This window comes from Talpa occidentalis, unplaced genomic scaffold, assembly GCF_014898055.3.
Source record: "Talpa occidentalis isolate TD23 unplaced genomic scaffold, MPIMG_talOcc4v2.1 talOcc4.16, whole genome shotgun sequence".
Lineage (NCBI taxonomy): Eukaryota > Metazoa > Chordata > Mammalia > Eulipotyphla > Talpidae > Talpa > Talpa occidentalis.
The window spans coordinates 10694523-10702432 of record NW_023601653.1 but is presented as its reverse complement, the minus strand read 5'-3'; the positions used below and the strand labels follow the sequence as shown (position 1 = coordinate 10702432).

The window sequence follows — 7910 nt, the reverse complement described above, 5'->3', positions numbered from 1 at the left end:
CCTCCTTGACTGGCTGAGGGTTCCTCCTGGAATTTTATCTCCCTGGTGGCCTCTCTGTGGGCAGAAGAGACTCAAGTAGCCATAGACGCAGGAATCCACATTGATGCCCTCTGAGTGAGCCACGAGAAAATAGCTGGAGATCATCTGCTTTGGCTTCCTAATTTGTTTGATAAGGATGACACCTCTCTCACTGGGCAGTTGTGGAGATTAAATGAGTATTGATCAAATGATGAAATGCCTGCCAAGGGCCTCGTCCAGCATAGGTATCTGGTCAATAGCAGGCATTCATAATAAATATTATTCACATATTACAGAGTGAATGGGACTCCAAGAAATTAAGACATTTACCCTGTATCTTCCAGACAGTTCTTTAGTGGCCTAGTCAGATCTGACTCCAAGTTTGGTCCCCCTTCTGCTCTGCCTACTTGTGTTCTGTTAATGGACTGTACGTGTAGAGTGCTTTTGCATCATAAAGTGTGAGAAGCTCCATAAATATAAAATGTTTGCAGTCCCAGACGTGCCTGCTCAGATCCACTTAAATGGACTCTCAGTGGCTCTTCCCTCAGCCCTGATTCCCATAAGCTCGAATATATATTTTCTTAGTCCCCTGGGATCTCCCATTCTGTGCCCCCACAATCCCCAGTCCTTCATTAGTGATGCCTAGGTGTCTCCACATATTTCAAGGGGTGCCAGAAAGTCTCCAGACAAAATAAAATATGCTGTAAAACACCGAGGGCATAAAACTCTAGACACCTTGTTCTCCATGGAAGGTTTTGTTTTTAAAAGCAAATGTTTTCAAATGCCCTCTTTACTGTCCTGCTGATACACACATAAAAACCAATAAAATGCAGAACTATTTTTTAAATGGTAGTAAAATATACATAACATCCAATGTAGCATTTTTCAGTGTATATTTCCTGGGACTAACTAAATTCACGTAGCTCTGCAACCATCACCACGAGTCACCAGAACGTTCCACCTTCCCCAACTGAAACTCTGTCCCCACCTATTAAGTAAAAACTGCCCATTCACCCCCCTGACCTCCAGCCCCTGACAACCATAAGTCTACTCTCTAGCTTTATGAATCTGACTCCTCGAAGTTTCTCATATAAAATGTTTGCAGAAACTACAGTAGTTGTCCTTTTGTGACTGGCTTACTTGACTAAACATAAGGTCTTCAAGTTCCTCCATGTCAAAGCACTCGTCAAAATTTCCTTCCTTCTTTAAATAAATTAAAAAACAAATTAATCAGAGACACTCTGCAGGGGTGGGGGCAGGAGAGGAATCAAAACAGGGGAGAGAATGTGATCTTCCACAAGAGACTATGATGATGGTGTGCAGGTGAATTGGTGATGGGAATTTTGCAGTGACTACACCTGAGAGGAGAAAGCATGAATTGTACAAAAAGGAAGAGCAATGTAAAATATATATAAAATTAAATTAAATTTAAAAAAAAGAATTTCCTTCCTTCTTCAGGCTTACTGATATTCTATTGTGCGTCTGTCCACACCACGTTCTGTTCATCAGTCCATTCCTGGACACTGAGTTGTTTCCACTTTTTGGCTAATGTGAATCATGTGTACAAAGAATAAATAACGTGAACAATGTATACAGATACTGTGTTTGAGTCTCCAGTTTCCATTCTTTCGAGTGTAGACCTAGAGTGGGATTGTGGTTTACTTTCCCGAGGAACCGACCTGCTGTTTTCCATAGAGGCGCCATCATTTTATAATCCCACTGGCCCAACTCCTCATAATGGAGAAAAGTGGATCTTTCATTCATCATGAATTCATCTGGAGGGTTTCAGAACACCAGCTGGGCTGCCTAGAGACAAGGCAGCAGCTGCGTGCCTGGCCAGCGAGCCGCAGTGCAAGACACAGGTGCCTGTGACCCGGGCTATTCTTGAGGGCATCGCTGAAAATCACCAAGCCCTTACCCTCAGTGCCACCTTCACTTGCCTTGCTGCAGTCCTAGAAACTGGCGTGCACAGTGGCCCTTGAACAATTTTGGGGGCTAGGGAGGCTGACCACCTCTCCATTGAAAATCCTCTTTAGCTTTTGATTCCTTCCAAACCTAACTACTGATCACCTGCTGTTGACAGGAAGCGGCTGGGACAACTTAGATGGTTGATTAGCACATAATTTGTGGTTACTGCTCATTAAGTGGAAGAGGAACATCACAAAGGGCTTCATCCTCACTGTCTTCCCTTAGGTGGAGGAGGAAGAGGGGGGCTGGTCTTGCTGGAGGGGTGGCAGAGGTGAAGGGGGTGCACAGGGAGGGGGGAGAGGCAGGCACATTTGGTGTAGCATATTCATGGAAATAATGTCATAATTTCTCTGACTTACTTGCTTTTTCATTTCTCTACAAGTATTTTATACCAATCCTTTCACCATTTGCATTAGTTTTAGTGTCCATATCAAGTGGGGTCCATGTTTCCAAAGACTGCATTTGAAAGCAGTCTTGAGTAACAGGACCTTTCCTTCTGTCTGATGTAGGTTGGTTTTCTGGTTGCTTCTGTGTCTTCTTTCTCATCATCTGGGCTGATAACTTTAATTTATGAAAACTTTTTTTCCTATTGAGGTAACATTGGTTTATGGCATGGATATGATTCAGAGGCACAGGATCACAGCCTTTAGTGAACGTTGTTAACACTGTACCAGGGTGGTCCCCAGGAAAGGGGGAGGCTCCAGGTTTCCTGCCCCACCCAAGGGTGGGTGGAGCTGAGCAGGGAGAGAAGAGGCTGTGGAGGAGACTGAGGAAGGAAGGAAGCAGGATGGAGAACCAGAGGGATCCCTGGAGGAGGCACATGGAGCAGAGAAGAGAGACACGTGAAGAAACTGCGCTTGGCTTTTGGACTGGGTGACACAGATGTGGGTGAGAGAACTGTGGGGAGGTGACAATGGCGGTTTTTGTCTTGATTTTGCTCTTTTCCCTCCAGACTTTTCTGGTGGTTTCTGATCCTTTTCTGTGGGTCTCCACTGGAAGGTGCTTTAGACTTGGGGCAGGCTTTGGGGACTTGCTCTGGGCCAATCCTGCTTGGATGGACTTTTACCCACGAGGGGACGGGTCACTTTGGGTACTTGATTTAGAAACCAGATTCTTTGCCTTTCCTGTATTGTTTCATAATTGTGTTAAAATTCCTTCCCATTAAAGTCTCATATGTTTTGTGTTGTTGCGGCGGATGGCAGAACCCATTTAAAGTAGGCAGGTTTGTGGGGTCTGGGCTGCCCCTCTCCCTGCCCTGTAACAGATGTGGTGCCCAACGTGATTTAGGACAGAGCCATCCATGGTTAGTCAGCCCCATGGGGAAATTGAACTTCCCAATGGCATTGGCTACCATAAGTGCAAATGTGATTTTTGGTTTCTCTAGTGTGTTTGTTTCATATGTAGATTTGCTGTTCAAAAACTGGATTGGGCTTTGTGAAGATTCTGTGTGTCTGTGTGTGATTTGTTTGTAGTGACTTGCTAAGAGATTGGATTCTGTGGAAATTGTTCTGTGCAACAGTTTTACTCAAAAGATTAGGTGGTACCTTGGACCACGTGGCCAGATCAAAGATGGAGCCTGAGGCCACTTGGCAGGCTCCTGTAAAATTCAGAGGTTCTTGTTGCTAGGACTTTGGACCTTTATTTTTCTTTTTTGTGATCTCTGCTGTCTCATTAGCATTTATAAAGGCAATAATGATTCTTCATGACTTGTTGCTTTGACTTCCACTACTTCCTGACCTCTGCCTGAGGGGTTTTGCAAGCCAACTGTGGAGCAGTGGTGTTTAAATTAGCAAATGTATGCCTGGGTGTTAAGGAAAAGAGTAGCCTTAAGCAGTAACTGGTACCCATTTAGAGTAGGCAGGTTTGCGGGATCTGGGGTGCCCCTCTCCCTGCCCTATCACAATACCGCACCCACCACCAAGGCACCCACAGGCCCTCTCACCCGCAGTCCATTGGGTCCTCTCCACTATGTCCCCTGCCAGCCTCAGTTCTACAGTGAGACTTCTGGGGTTTGTCATTGGTTTGGTTCCGTCTGATTTTTTGTTTTATTCCACCTATGCCCACACATAAGCAAAACCATCCCTTGCTTTTTTCCTTTTATTTCTTAATTGGTTTATTTCTTCATTTCTCCTGCACATGAACACCTCCCCAGTGCAAAGCTTGCTCCAAGGAGCATGCCGTCCCGGGAAGAGCGGAGTTCACCAGAGAGCAAGCCCAGCGGCTGTGCATTTGGATTTGACATTGGCAGGAAAGTGGAGTTGGGTTAGGGAGGTGTGAAAAATGCCAACTGTGGGCTTAGCGTTAAACTGTCCTTGCCCATGGCTCTCCTATAGGAACCAGGGTCACGGAATATGTTACTCTTAAATTCCACCCCAGCTGCCCAGTGACTGTGGGCCACACCTCGGCTGGCCAGGCGGGGCGCCAAGGGAGAGCAGCTGGGGGAGCGGCCATCTTGCTGGTCCCACCGCAGTTGCATGGCGGTCAAGCAACTGTGGGTGGGTGGATGCATATTGGAAAGTGTGTTGCAAATATAAAGAGCAGTCTGCTGTGAGCTGCCAGAGGCCTCTGGCTTGCCTGGGCCCTTCCTCCCTTTGGTCTAAGGGGATTTGCTCCTCATTCCCCAGTTCCCCAGGCAAATGGAGCTGGGTAGACACACCACTACTCTCCTTCCCCCAGGGTCTCCAGTCATTTAACGGTGCCTGTCCTGTGTGGCTTGTTCCCCAGTGTGCTATAAAGTTCTTGTTAAACTGCCCGAGGGAGGCCTGAGATAGCTGAGGCCTCTTGCCTCCCCCACACATTCCTCTCTTAGCACATTGCCTGACTTCCTTTTTCTGATTCTTTCTTTCTTACCCTATGTGGCCCCCAGGCAGATTCCCAAACAAACTCTGTGCTTTCTTACCTTGGTTGGTCCCCACCCCAGGCCTGCCTTTGTTTCCACCTTTGTCCAAAGCCTGACTTCTCTCTTCATGGTTCAGCTATGTTTCCTTGAACTTCCAGACCCAATTCTATCCCCTCTGGGGCATTTCTAATGCAGCAATAACCTCTGTCTGTCCACTGAAGGGAAAAAGTGCCTGTGGATAACTGGAATTACAAATGTGGTCAGTGCAGAGAGATGTGACGCGCCAGGGATTTACTAGGGACAGCGGCTACGAAGGGTGAAGGAGGAGAGAGTGGGGTGGCCGGAGACTCTCGACCAGAGTGCAGGTCTGATACCTGTGAAGGGAGGGCAGGAAGGAAGGGTCACTGGCTAGAGCCTCAGGTGCAGAGCAGCTCAAGGGCGTCTGGGCCAGGCCAGTGGGGAGGCTCCAGCAAGATGCCCTGACAGGAGTCCTGCTTTGAGCAGAAATGGCCAGATTCTGGCTCTCTCTTCATTCCCAGGCCTTGACTGTGGGAACCGGGGAGAGCCTGGCCTCCACGCAAACACTGCGGGATTCTTAAGAAGCAGCAGCTGAAGGCTGAGCAGCCAACTGTGCCCTTCACCAGCTGTCTCCTGAAGGGAGAGGTGAGCGGCAGACCTCTGAGTGAAACAGCGAGGGAGCCAATGCTTTGAGCCCAAATATCTGAATTACTGGCCATGCGACCATAGGTAGATAATTAGGCTTCCTCCCTTTCTTCCTTGTCATCTTTTTTTCTTCAAATTCACTTATCTTCAGCCAGCGAGGTCAGGTATGTGAGATGCCTATCATAGTTTGGTTGCTCAAAAACTGTGAGTTATCTTCCCCTCCAGAGGCAATGTAGAAAAGTCGCTAGCAGGGCAGACACTGGAGAGAGACCACCTGGGTTCAAATCCTGTTTCCGCTACTTGTTAGCACTGTGCTCTTGGACAAGTTACTGAGCCCCTCTGGGATTCAGATATCTCCTCGGAAAAATGAAGACAATAGCAGTCCTTAATCCCATGGGGTTGTTGTGAGCTTTGAATGAGATAAGCCATGCAAAGTGGCTGGAACACAGCTGTCCTTTGCCTGGTTTCATCAGACTTCCCTGGGAGAGGGCCCTGCAGGGGAGTAGCCTGTAGAGGGCAGCATCCCCGCAGTAATCTGATTCTTCTCTGGCTACTGCAACTGGGCCTTTCAAGTTTAGGGCAGAGAAAAACAAGCCGGCATCTCTGGCCTGTACCCCAGTTCTTGCATGCATAAATAAATAAATTAAAAAAAAAAAGAAAAGAAAAAAGCAAGCTATGTGAATTAAGGGAAAGAGACCAGATGACAGAATGTACTAGAAGAGATGGGACGGCACAGGAAAATGGACAGAATTATAAAATAATAATATTTTTGGATGGGTGACTGCAGTGAAACAGAATGGAGAAAAAAGTAAACAGAATTTAAAATAAAAAGTCCACACACAACTTAAGGTGATCGTGCAAAAGAAAGGCACACTGAATATGACACACCTGCTCTCTGAGGACATGCCTTTCTGGCCCCTGGAGTCTGGTCACCTGGCCCTGCCTGGTTTGTTTGTGCAGTTCTTCAGAAACACTTGGAATGCTACCTACAGGTCAACAATCCTGAGCTGAGGAGTGGAGAGTGGCGCAGGGCTGGATTTACGGGCCGTCTGGTGTCTGATGACAGACAGCTCAGTGTCTGACTACTAGGTGACTTAAAGTGACCATGGGAACATCTGTCCTTCTGGTGCAAACAACGTTTGAGAATGGAACAATGGGCCAGGGTGGGGATTATCATTATCATCTTCCATGCCACATCCTCCCCAGGCCTCCTTTTGCTTGTTATCCTGCAGGTCATCCCTCTAGTATATCTAGAATAAATCAGGGGTGTGTTGGTGGGGGGATTTTTCCCAAGCTCCCAGCGATGCTGTGACTCTTTGCTCCTCATGACTAATTGTAACCTCTACTATCTGACCTCTTTGGAGTCTCCTGGGACCATCATGAACTATTGCTAAACACAGAAGCTCCTGCAGGCATTTGCCTTGGAGCCTCCACAAACTGCAGTTTTGTTTTATGTTGTTCTTAACCTAAATGCTTAAATCCCTGCCTCACCCTATACAGTCTGTCCTCCTAACCCTCTACCTGAGAGAGAATTTCCCAGGTCACAGGTACAATTTGACCTTGTTCTCCACAGCAGCCTGATGATGTGCTGTTGTATGACAACACCAGAATCTATATAAGAAATCAGGTGGCAGTGGGCTCTTAGACTCTTGGCAATTTCCCCCTTTCAAAAGCAGACTTGTAAGATCATCCTGCATCTGTCTCGTCCACATTTTCAAGTCTTCCACTAGCATGGGCACCTAAAAATGGAACTGCCAGGTTACAGGAGATGAACATTCAAAAATTTGACAGATAATGCCAAATGGCCCCCAAAGGCTGTGCCTATTCACACTTTCTTTTTCTAATGTGGTCTTCAGTGTAGTCCCCAGGTGGCAGGAAGTTTCTATGTTAAGAACTGAAGGATGTGGGCCTCCCAAGTGGCACAAGGGGTTAAGACACAACACTATGGAGCAATCTGCAGCCTCTGCAGCATGAGTTCGATCCCCGGCCAGGGAGCTACCCATATGGCACAGCAGACCTCTCCTATCTCGCCCGCTGCTCCCCTCAGCAGTGTATTTCAATTAGTCTGCCTGTTCTGTTCCCCACTCTGTCTCTGGTGGTTCCTTTCACCACCACTCCCTCCCCACACCTCTGGCCTGTATCCCAGCTCTTGTATGCATACATAAAATAAATCTTTAAAAAAGAAAAAGAGCGAAAGAGTGTGAGAGCAGTAAAGCTTAGTGGTCAAGGGCCAGACACTGCATTTAAACCCTCATTCTACCCCACACAAGTTAGGTGAATGTGGCCAAGTTACTTTAACCTCTTGTGATTTGGTTTTCTCCATGGTAAATGCTAACAGAACAGGCAGTTGTGATAACTAAATGAGTTAATGTATGTATATATTTTTTTTTAAAGATTTATTTATTTATTTATTTATTTATTT

General features: G+C 46.8%; 1 long non-coding RNA gene across 1 annotated transcript in view; it reads left to right on the top strand.

Annotated features, from left to right (window-relative positions):
• The first annotated feature begins 2746 nt into the window (after positions 1 to 2746).
• The window catches only part of LOC119247344 (uncharacterized), a 150147-nt gene continuing 144983 nt past the window's right edge, over positions 2747 to 7910 (top strand). Inside the window, exon 1 of the long non-coding RNA XR_008552151.1 lies at positions 2747 to 2874. This is a non-coding gene — a long non-coding RNA (uncharacterized LOC119247344). The remainder of the gene's footprint in view (positions 2875 to 7910) is intronic.